The sequence below is a fragment of the Tigriopus californicus genome, chromosome 9 (genome assembly GCF_007210705.1).
Source record: "Tigriopus californicus strain San Diego chromosome 9, Tcal_SD_v2.1, whole genome shotgun sequence".
NCBI lineage: Eukaryota > Metazoa > Arthropoda > Copepoda > Harpacticoida > Harpacticidae > Tigriopus > Tigriopus californicus.
Genome location: NC_081448.1, coordinates 3,683,241 through 3,695,131, shown reverse-complemented (window position 1 = coordinate 3,695,131; position 11,891 = coordinate 3,683,241). Strand labels below are relative to the sequence as shown.

At 39.9% G+C, this 11,891-nt stretch overlaps 1 long non-coding RNA gene across 1 annotated transcript; it reads right to left on the bottom strand.

Moving 5' to 3' along the window:
* Window positions 1-3,110: 3,110 nt before the first annotated feature.
* On the bottom strand, window positions 3,111-6,165 carry LOC131886738 (uncharacterized). The gene is made up of 3 exons (XR_009373946.1): window positions 6,064-6,165; window positions 4,810-4,879; window positions 3,111-3,438 (listed from the first exon to the last, which is right to left on the bottom strand). It is a non-coding gene; the product is annotated as an uncharacterized LOC131886738 (long non-coding RNA).
* Between the last annotated feature and the right edge of the window lie 5,726 nt (window positions 6,166-11,891).

The window sequence follows — 11,891 nt, the reverse complement described above, 5'->3', positions numbered from 1 at the left end:
CCCTGAAAGACGTATGTTGGAATCGTAGAAAGAATCAAGGCATCAGGCAAGTCAGAGCTGAAGCTCGACGATAAGATTCCACCCAAAGATGCACTTCCAACTGGTTGTGTCCCAACGAAAACAAAAGAATCATATCTCCGGGAAATGATGGGTTCCAAAGTAAGTAATATCCCTCCCAATTTAGCCCACCAATATGTATCTCTCGTCTTGCACAATCATGATGTCTTTACTCAAAACTGATCTTGGACTAAAAAGGCTTTTGAGCACCAAATTTCTCTCAAAGATAATCACCCCCTGTATATCAAGTGTTCTCATTAACCATTTGAATCAATGGGTGAAGCAAGGCAATGCCAGGCCGTCCAAATCCAGATACAACAGCCCTATTTTTTGCGTCTCGAAGAAGGATGGGACTCTACGTCCAGTCCTAGACTTTAGGGCATTGAAAGAAAGATCTCACGATGACAAATAAATATAGCGGGAGAGAGGTACAAGATTGTATAGATGCAATCGGTCTAGAAAGCAGCAAGGTATTTAGCTCACTCGACCTCACCTCGGGTTATTGGCAGATGCCATTAAACAAGGAATCACAACCCTTTACATGTTTTACCATTCCCGGAATAGGGAGTTTTGAATGGCTTGTATCACCCTTTGGGTTAAAAGGATGCCCCGCAAGTTTCAGTCGTCTCATGGATTTCATCATGAGAGGACTTTCCTGCATCACATATCAAGGCGATATCCTGTGCCATTCGCAAGGGCAAAAATCTCAATTTCAGGAACTGCAACAAGTATTTAACCGGCTAAGAGCAAATAAGCTCAAATAAAATTTAAGCAAATGCAGTTTTGGTCAATCTAAGGTATCATATTTAGGATTCACTCTCAGTGACAAGGGTATTCTCCCTGGTCTTGATAAAAGACTGTTTGCCACTTTGGCCGAACTTTTTTGTTACTTTGGAAAAAATGAGAAGAGTTTGGGAAAACTGCAAAAAAGTTGAGAAAAAAAATGAATAAAAAACTGTTTGGAATGAACAAATAAAGGTGATGGATTACAAAAGCGTTGCTGCCATGGCCAAAAGGTCATTGTCAGTCCTGTTTATTGCCTTTTTCTGTTTCCAAATTCTAGGAAAGCAATCGATTATATTGTATGATCTATTGAGCTTCATATTTTGTTGACAAGAAATTGAATCTTCCTTATTAGAATGCTTGGCATTAGGACACTTTTTTTAATGATTCCAATGTTATTATTTATTGTTATTGTTTAGGATGCTTCTGGCAGAAGCCATGAGGTCCTTCAACATCCCTGCAGAGTCTCATCCCAAAGAGGACGACAATAAAGATAATTCAAATTTGGCTTGCTTTGGAAAGAAATCAAGTTCTGAAGATATGATCATCGGTTCTTGGGGGACCAATCGACAAAACTGGAGAGTTTGCGACAATATCCATTAGTCATACAAGTGTTCCAAAAGTATAACACAACTTTACCTTCTTCTGCAAGCAGTGAAAGGCTATTTTCAGGGTGAAACTGTATTTTAGACCCAATAGAATGTCTTTGTCTTCGGAGGCATTTGAAATGCAGCTTTTGCTGTAACTTAATGGCATTCCATCGCCTTGAAAGTAAAAGTTTTCATTTAGATTTATTTGTTTCCCTTTGAATAGTTGTATAATTTTAAAATGGAGTCCGTAATTATGGATCATCAATGGATCCAGGGGCGAAATAGCTGTCCTTGGGAGTGTCTGACGAAAATTCCAAACCATCAAAGAAAATTCACGGTCGTAAGGGAAGTCACAAACTAATGCAACCATTATGGGCATTGAGACTACTCCGACCAAGTCTTACTTACACAAAACATAAACAACAAAAATGACGAGGGAAAAAAATCACATCGAAATGACATTAACTGGACCAAATAAATATTTAATCAAAAGAAGAAAAAGTAATGTACAGCACATTGATCAATTTTGTCTTCTATTGTGGAGTCAAAATGGCAAAGCTGTTGTTAAGAAAGTTAAGAAGGATTAAAGCTGTATGCATGACTCTCTGGATCAGAGCCTGATTTTCAATATGAGACATTGAAATAGCAGGTGCACGATGATGTCAGCACAAATTTTGGGAGGTCACTGAGGCACTTCTCAATACAGAAGAGGTACTAAAAACCAAGATACAAATCCCAATATGAGACAAAAAACGTTTCTAGGGGTTCCAAAAATTTGTTGCAAAAGTATGAAATTCTAAAAAACAAAAAATAGGCCGAAAACAGCTTTTTTTCTTCTAAAATTATTTTTAAGCATGTTAATGAGTGAAACTGTGACAGTTTATAAGAAACATAGCTACATGGAGCACTCCTTTAGTGGATAAAAGAACTGAACCCTTAACTAAATCCTTCAGCAAAGAGATGTCAGGCCTCAAAAGTAGGAGTGAGCTCTCAAAATTTGATGATGACGTCATGCTCCTTTCCTGCTTCAATGAGTCAATAGTACGAACTTTTCTAGATCTAAGATTCGCTCCTTTGCTTTGAAAAGCTGGCCTCAGGTCTCATCCTGGTTATGAATTCAAAGCTTGAGACCTAGGAGGCCCCTTTCCCATCACGATTGCTAAGCAACCCAATACTCTTCATCAATGCTCATAACTCATCAACATAACATGTTGCTGAGAAAACTTGCACTTTTGGACGGTTTGAAATAAAAATAGCACCATTAATTTAGCAAAGAATGGCCTTGTTAAGGCAAAAAACCTGAAATATCGGTCATGTAGAATTTTAGTAAACGTAATTGTAACGAGTAACGCCATTACATTTTCTGGCATGTAATGGTTGTATAACGAGTTACTTTTTAGGCCAAAGTAATTGTAACTGTAATCCGTTCCTTTTTTTTAGGAACGACTAATGCCCTGCTTATTTGCGTGCTCGCATGTTAGTCTTGGATAGCCAAATCTTCTACACCAGAACATTTAGAACTTCTCAGACACCCTGCCATCAAAGAATATCAGCAGAGTCTGTTGTTACATTTACGTAAAAGTACTTTGCTATTGTAAGGCATTTCAAGCTCGTCAAAGAAGTTGGCGAACCGGATCAATTTTGCGATATTGTGCGTCAGGTTATTGGGTCGAGTTGAGATAAATTCAAGGCATGCTTTATTTTCGATTTTCTTTCCAGTGTCATATTTCACCACGATTGGCAACTGTTAGTGCATTTCAGATTCAAATACTCGTTGCATGTTCCACCGCGTGCTTACTATCGGCCTTTGTCACAAAGACATGATTTGTAGCAATACATTATCATAAATATTTCCCTTGTCGTGCAAAACTCATTGGCCGCCATGAGATCACATTCCGGGAGCCAGTTCTCACAAAGGTCTCCAGGTCCACACGTAGCTGGACATTCCTTTTCCATGTATTCAGCTTTGCTCTGGCACTAACCCCAATGTGCCAAAAGGACGCACTTTCTGTAAGAAATAAGAACTCGTAACAAGTGGTGCATATTTCAAGCGAACAAATAAGTTTTTGAACCCCAAAAATGACCAATCAATCAATAAATCCAATAATTGTAAATTATAAAAGAAGCCAATAACATGCAAAAGAAGGAAAAATGACGGTGAAATTCGTGATGATGGAATTTGAATTGACCCATCATGCATTATCTTATGGCAATAATTGTTGTGGAGTCTTTAGCTATTTTGCAATTCGCATTTTCGACAGGAGCAAACTTCCTCAAAAACTAAAATCATCTCATCTAAAGCTACGTTAATGGTCTATCCTTGTTTCAGTATTAAAACGAGGTAAAGCTCCACTGGCTTTTCTAGAATCAAAGCCAAGTGTTCTTCTTTGAACTTAGCCAGACAGACATTTCTGCACGAATTGGTTCTTCTAGAGCACGTCGTCGGTTTTACAGTAAAGGTCAACCTGATCTTGACCAAAGTCGCAAACTCTTTTCGCTTCCAACAAATCCTGTCTAATACACAAACCTAAGCGGGAATAGCTATTTCTTAAATAGCAGAGACCGGTTTTCCATTCAAATTTAAAAAGGTGATAGGTGAAGAAAGTCCATATGGTCAAAAACCCTTGAACGCGTTCGACCTTTCATACCGTCGAGTTTGAAGAGCCAGGGCTTGCCTGCCCGAGCTTCTCTTGACACAAGAGAGCATGATGAAGTGGCAAAGGCGACCTCATGGTCGTGACTGTATTGATGTTTTGAAATCCAAAATTGAAGAGATAAATGTGCAGAAAGACGCAGAGAGACTAATGAATACGCAGTTTTCTTTTAGGAGAACCAGCAGACAAGACATGATTTTCACTCGAAACCACTCATGGGATTCATGTTTCCTTCTGGGAAATGAACAAAACCTGTCTAAGAGCTCCCTTGGGATCCAATAGGGAGTCACGGAAAGGAATCGAACCACGGTGGTCTCACATTCTAGGATGATGCACTAGTCACAATGTCTCCTCAGAAATACAGTTAGCTCTGTAATTAATTTTTACTTGACATATTTTCGTTTGTTAGCATCTTGTGTTCCTGGGTTAGCTTTTCCCAAGGCTAACACACCAATTAAATTTCAATTTACATTTGAAATAATTATGTCGCAAGAAAAGTCAACATTGGTCCAAAACTTCAACTTATTGATTGACGGAAATAGTGCCTTTGAGGAAACAAAACAACAATTGATGCTCTAAAATAATAGACAACACAAACGAAATGGGAAAAAGAGACCAAGGGGTAACGCGCAAAATTAATGAGTCTTTTCATGAATCGTTCATGCCAAAAAATAAATAATCCCATTCACTATTGCTTCTTCTTGATATCACAAATCAGAACTTACTTGCGTTGCCTGCTTATCGTTCTATCAGTTTCCATAGACGTGGTGATGGATCCCAAATTTGTTCCATAACCTGGAAATTGTAGAAAATAGTGATCCTGTTTATTTCCGGAGGACTCAGTCCGCTTTTGGTCCGTGTTCACAAAAAGAGTTTTTGGGGAGCTTTTGTATTCTATTGAATTGATGATGCAAGATATTTCTGGAAAAATAGTTAAACTAGCCAATGAAAGTTATAGTAGCTATACTGTGCCAAAAGAGTACCACTAGACGAAAAAAATGCTAAATTGGAAGAAAAGCTTAAGAAATGGCATGGATACCGATATCAAACTCTATGTTGTTCAGTTGGCACTCAATTTCGCCATCACTTTTTATCATCTGCAGAGGCATTTACGCACATTAAGGACCCAAAAGTAAAAAAGTTAGTTGTGGATGACAAGCACATGCGCAGTCCCTGAAAGTGCGTAGAAATCTTTTTTGCACAATTGATAAATGTAAGGCTATCTTTTTCACTTGCTTTGGTTGTATGCACAAGTGAAAATCATTCTGCTTAGGGTACCTCTTGGTTTTAACTTCAGTTTGCATTTCCATTGCATTATTTTACATTGCCATTTCCAAATCAGCACCCTTGGTCACAATATCAAAATTACTCCTAATTGCACTCAAATCCCACGATGGTTGTCTTGCGAAAGTTGATTTGGAGTTTGTGTTTGTAGTATCATCTACTGTACATACATCGTGTACTTACTTGTCTGCACACTTTTAACGGGTAAGGCTGGGAAACATTACTTGTTTTGACGTCGAAAAGCAAATCTAGAGGTTTAAATGCTAGTAGTTTTCTGAGCACTATTTAGCGTAAATTAGTTATGTCACCATTTGGAACTTAGCCTCAACGGCAAAACAAGTTATTTCTCCGACCTTAACTGATGGGTCGAGGCAGGCTTTTGATACCAACACTTTTCAAGAATATGTCTCTTGGACGCGTAGATGGTGATAGCTTCGGAAATTGGTGACGTCAACTTGAAAGCCATTATTTCCTATTTTTATATTCAATATTGGCCCCTAAAATGTTAATTAGTGGGCGAAATGTGGTCTCCAAGCTTGATTCTCCAACCACCGTTGACAGGAGTTAATGGAAAGTAAACTAGTTAAACATCTTCAAAGCTAATTGGCACTAAACCACAAAGACGGGAGCAATTCATATTTCTAATCCAAGAAGTATGTTTCTGATATAATTTATCAACAAACGATTTCCTTTACCTTCGATCACGATAGACGTAAGCAAGATGAAGAGAGGTGATAGAGCAAGCAAACAATTCATGATGAATTGTGTCGTCTTTCATGGCGTGCTCATAAATATATATATATATATAGTCAGATCCTAAGAACGATGGAGTATAACTCTCTTGAGTAAATGTACATATACAGGGTTGTCTATATATTGGGTTAACACAAACAAGTATGCAAAAAGGATCCGAAATTGAAGAGAAATATGGTTAAACAACTTAAGGTTGATGATGCTGAGCAATAGAAAGATCCCTTTGTTTGTTTAACGGAGACCCAACCCCATATAAATGTTAAGCTTGACTTTTCAGCATTTCGGAGCATATTGTTTTGAGGTCCGTTCTGACTCTGTGCCTTATCCCCTGAATGGGTCAGGAAGATATTCCCGGACAGGAGTGTTGTCCTGGAACAGGATGATGCACATGCCCATTACTGCAACGGGACCTGACCTTTCCCAGCAAAGGTCATTTGATGGTGTTTCACAGAATTACACCAAACATGTTCATTTTGCTGGGTTTTGTAAGACAGCACACTCAAAATCACTTGCTTATTCGAAATTCAATGGGCGATGGTGCGAGTTGACTGTGATGTTTTCCCCCACTGCAATTGCTGTTCAGAGGTGACAATAGGTCAGTTGTTAAGCGGTTTAATAGACCAATTGTTAACTACATCAGCAAGTATAGTAGACCCATACTCTAAGTACGTATGTTGTTGATGTACTTGTTTTGATTGGTTACTTAACAAATGGGTTTCACACCCCTAAATGCTACTTAATTAAAAAACTGAGCATAATCCTTCACTCCAGAGTATGCTTGCCAGTATATTTGTGGGCAGTTAGACAAAATTGGCGCATAAAACATAACACAAAAAGGTCATTTCTTGTGAATCCAGCTTGTCAAAGAGTGCTTTGGTCATCACCAAATTTGTAACCAAGGCCAGAATAGAAATCCTGGGTGAGGCACCTTCTACAATACTCATCGCAGGTTGTTGTCAAAATCTTACTGAAAGGATGCTAAGCAGGGATGAAACATTATTAAAAGCCATTTTCTACCACCTGGCAGAAATTGGTGGCAGAAAATGGCAGAAATTGGTCCAAAATAAGTGGCCAAAAATGGGCAGAAAATAGATTTATTTGTATCATTTTAAATCATCTTTATCTAGTATTTACGATCACTTCCCCTTAATTTTTAAGCCTACCTGTATGTAGTTTTGACACGTTGACATGGGCATTTTGCATCAAATATGAGAAACAACCACTAAACGTCACTTGACTGTGATTGAGTTAGAATTTTGCCACCGCAATAGATCTGAGTCAGAGTTGCCTTTGACCTAACCTTATCTAAAGTAAAACTGGCGACCATAGCTTTTAAAAACGTTAAATCACATTCAATAACAATTTTGATGACGATGAAAAAAAATGTAAATGGTGCGGCTAGGCCTTTGATATTGTAAGTGGTCTATGGATACTGTTTTATGAATTCAATCAAACCATTAAAGAGAATATATATCAATATTTGAGGAACATTTTGCATATCAGCCAATGCCTTTTAGCAAAGGACACTTGCAAAACTTATCCTACCCATATGATCCTTCTTGTCCTTGACATCTTTTGGAATCAAGATCGGCCATTCTAACTAGCGGCGGCCATTTTTGACCACCTTCCAGCATTTTCTGCCTTTTTTGCCACTTTCTGCCATTTTCTACCATTTTCTGCCACTTGTGGCAGAAAGTGGAAAAAATTCGATCAATCTCAATTATTCTCATCGCTGCTTGAATGTGCTTTCTAAACGCTCATTAAGCCTCTACTGTCAGTAGAATTGATGTTTAACTTTAACGCCATGTATATTTTTGACTTCTATGTAGATGTGATAATTATTTTGGATCCCACCAAGACTTGCGCAGTTTCTTATGTTAGACCATTAAAAAAGTAGAACAAATGTTACATGAGGCATTCTCATTTAGATTGTTCGTGAAGATTAGCGATATATTGAAGTAACAATATTATATTCCATGGCCGTAATCTTACACAAGTGACAATCCTGTCATATTGTAAAAAAGGGAAAAAATATTTTGATTAAGACCAAAATCACTTCATGAAGCCGATTTCGATAAAATAGTCGAATAACAAAGCGTATTCTTGAACCTGCTCATGGGTGATTATTTACGAGTTGATGGGGCAGCCAGGAGAGGGTAATTTCAAGCACAATCCACTTTAGAGGAACTGAAAAAAAAGAAATGAGGGAATATATATTTCTTGTCGAGACACGATTTGAATGACTTTGGAAAGCAAAGTACGAAAGCCTGACGCAAACAACTTGCTCATTCAAGAAATTGCTGCATTTGCTAAACCTTTGTCGGAAATCACAGAGGCGACATTTCGATGACTCATGGCTTGCTGGAATTCCAAATGGGAACATGCGTGTAGGAATTTCTCCGAAAGAACCTATCCCGAATTTCATTTCAATTGGCAAGAAAAAGATTCGAATTCTTCACCGAGATCAAGTTAAGAAATGTTTTCTTTGCGGTTCAGAGAAGCATCTCCGGTATGCTTGTACGAAGATAAATCAGAATCCAAACCCTTTCCAAGAAGGCACGGAGAACACAGGTGGTCCAACGACCATAGACGACGGAAATGTATGTCTCAAAAACTGATTTCCGAAAGAGCAAACAAAATTAACCATTGGGACGAAATCCACGAGGAGAACGAAATTAGGAGAAGGAATGAAAACGAAAAAATGGTCAAGCTTACAAAAAGTCCCATGGAGTCGCATTATCGAAAATGTCTACAATAAGCGAAACAACCACCCTCGTCAAAAATGTGGCTTAAGATTTTTTTTTTATTTCAACGTCAGTAGTCTTCTGAACAAACTGGCCAGCGTTCATGCTCATATGAGTGTGGAATGTCCCACCATAGCCCTCATTAGTGAAACGTGGCACCACTCAGGGATACTTTCCTCTGAAATTGAAACACCGGGATATTTTGTAGCTTCTCGAAAGGACAGATCTGACACTCAGCATGGACTTGTAGGAGGAGTTATGATATTGTGCCGACTTGAATTTAAGCCAATAGAAATTTACGGAAACCATCGGCAAACCTGTGGCATCCGGATTGGTAACAAACATGTATTTTGCACCTATTTGTGTCCAAACGCATCTACTGGTGAGGATGAAGAGATAAATCTGTTTCTGACGTTGGCATGTTCGAATGCTATTATTTTCGGAGACTTCAATCGTCCATCAATACACATTGATACATGCAAACACATGCAAAAGCATGCTACACATGCAAAGCCGTTCCAAACGAGAGATGGAGTTGATAGAAGCTACTATAAATGGTTTTCTAAACCAGCATGTCCATGGATCGACCCATATTGGTGGGCACAAACTTGACCTTCTTTTAACTTCATGTTCCAACAGCATACGTCACGTAACTATTCGTGAAGATCTGTATACGAACAAAAGCATCGCCATGAGAAAGCCAAGTAAAAGCATGATGCAACAAAAGGGACTCTGAAAGTCACGACAAGTTGCGACCGACATGGGATGGGCTCACTAAGCGCAACCATCCTCTTCTTTGTACATAATACTATGCTCCTCCTGAATACACGGCAGTCTACGACTTACTCTCTCCATGTCAACACTATTCATTTCTTAACTAGTCTTAAGTTTCACTAAGTCTCGTGTCTTGTTCTCGTTGAACTTGATTCGAGCAATACATGGCGACCGTGATCTAGGTTGGCCATTACAGATCTGACAATGAGCGATCACTTTCCCTTGGAATGCGAGTTTGACTCGAGAGCACTTTTTGCTCACTCGGAGCAATTGGTGCCAAATCTCGCCAGAGGAGATTATGTCGGTTTCCGAACTTGTTTAGAAAGCATCGATTGGGTCAACGTTTTTGCTGGCAAAACGGTGGAAGCGAACTGGACTTTCTTTTGTGATACGATCATAACAGGGCTCGAGTGGTTCATTCCACGGCGTAAACGAAGGTCTGAAAAAGAACCCGTTTGGTTAACCGGCGAGCTAAAGCGATCCATCCGAAGAAAATCATCGCTCTGGAAGAAACAAAGGGACTCGGGCAACCCAAGGGACGCAATGTTATACAAAACTCAGAAATTCGAAGTGCAACTTTTGATCCGTAAATCAAAGCTGAATTTCGAAGAGAAACTAAATCAGGCAAAGAACCTGCGATCCCTTAATGGATAAATTAGAAGTAAAAAACGAGATGTGAAAAAAAATCAAGGCGGTGAGAGGACCGAGTGGTTCCCTGATCGAAGATGACAAAGGGATAACAAATGCCATAAATGACTATTTTGTGAGGGTTTTCACCCGGAGGACATCCTTCCAACCAGACGAGGCCTTGAGAACGGGGGGACGAAAGTTGGACCTTGTAGTATTTCATGCTTCGGAGGTCCTCGTGAAAGTCAAGGGGCTCAAGAACAGTTCGTCCCCTGGACCTGACTCCATACCAACGGTGATTATTAAGAAATTGGCCCAACCCTTAGCCGTTCCCTTAGCAGCCGTCTTCAATTTGTCGATGCAGTCTGTGATAGTTGTTTCCTCTGGATGGAAACAAGCTGACGCCTTTGCCCTCCACAAGAGTGGGGACACAAGAGACGCTGCCAACTATCGGCCAATCTCCCTGACTTCAGTTTGCTGTAAGGTCATGGAGAGTATTATGAAAGAAACAATCACAAGGTTCTTGAATCACGATCGATTTTTCGGCGAGGAACAACACGGTTTTAGGACCGGGCGGTCCTGTGCTACAAATCTTCCTCTTTTCCATGATTGCGTGACCCTTTCCTTTGAAGAATAACAGACAATGGAAGTGGTTTTCCTCGATTTCGCAAGGGCCTTCAATAAGGTCGATCATTGCATTCTCCTAAAGAAACTACTACAAGGCGCTGGTATTTGTGGTCGGGTGTTATCTTGGGTGAACGATTGGCTGGTGGGACTTTTCCAAAGAGTGGTTTTGAACGGCTGCGGTTCTGATTGGAAAGATGTTACGTCAGGTGTACCGCAGGGCAGTGTTTTAGCTCCTCTCTTGCTTATAGTGTTCTTGGTGTTATAAACGACCTGCAACCATTATGTGGATCTTTGATGTTGAAGTTTGCTGATGATCCAAAGCTCTTCCGCTCCATTTCTAGCCAATCGGATTCACTCGCCTTATAAAAAGGCCTTGATTTGCTCTATCAGTGGAGCCTCGACAATCAAATGTTTTTCAATGTCTCGAAGTGTACGGTTTGGAGTGTGTCTCGGCAAGCTTTGCACCCAATCACTGACTATCACTTAGGGGGAGAAACATTAAAGTTGTCAAAAATACCTGGTGGTCTCATTCGACAACCGTCTCAAATTCAGTAGCCATTGCTTCAATATAGCATTGAGGGAAATCAAGTCTTGGGTATGATCAAACGCCATTTTATCACTCGTGATTTGAAGACCAACCTGGCCCGATACACATCATATGTGCGACCCCTTATGGAAAATTCGTCCCAGGTTAGTTTGGTCTCCTCCGAATTTTGGGGACGTATCACGATTGGAAAGGGTCCAACGCCGAGCAAAAAACCTATATCATTCCAGTTTTGAAGCTCTTCTTGAAGTGCTCAGCTCAAGCTTGACACACTTCGCACTAGGAGGATGCACCAAGACCTCGTCCTTGCGTACAAATTGTTCTCCAACAGGGTTCAACTAAAACTGTTTGAAACTCCGTCCCCCTTCGGTGCCGAGGTAATGAGGCCACGAGGACCGACTACCCGCCGAATCCTCAGCTGTCCCGTTCATGAGCCTTATGCAAGAACCCGGGT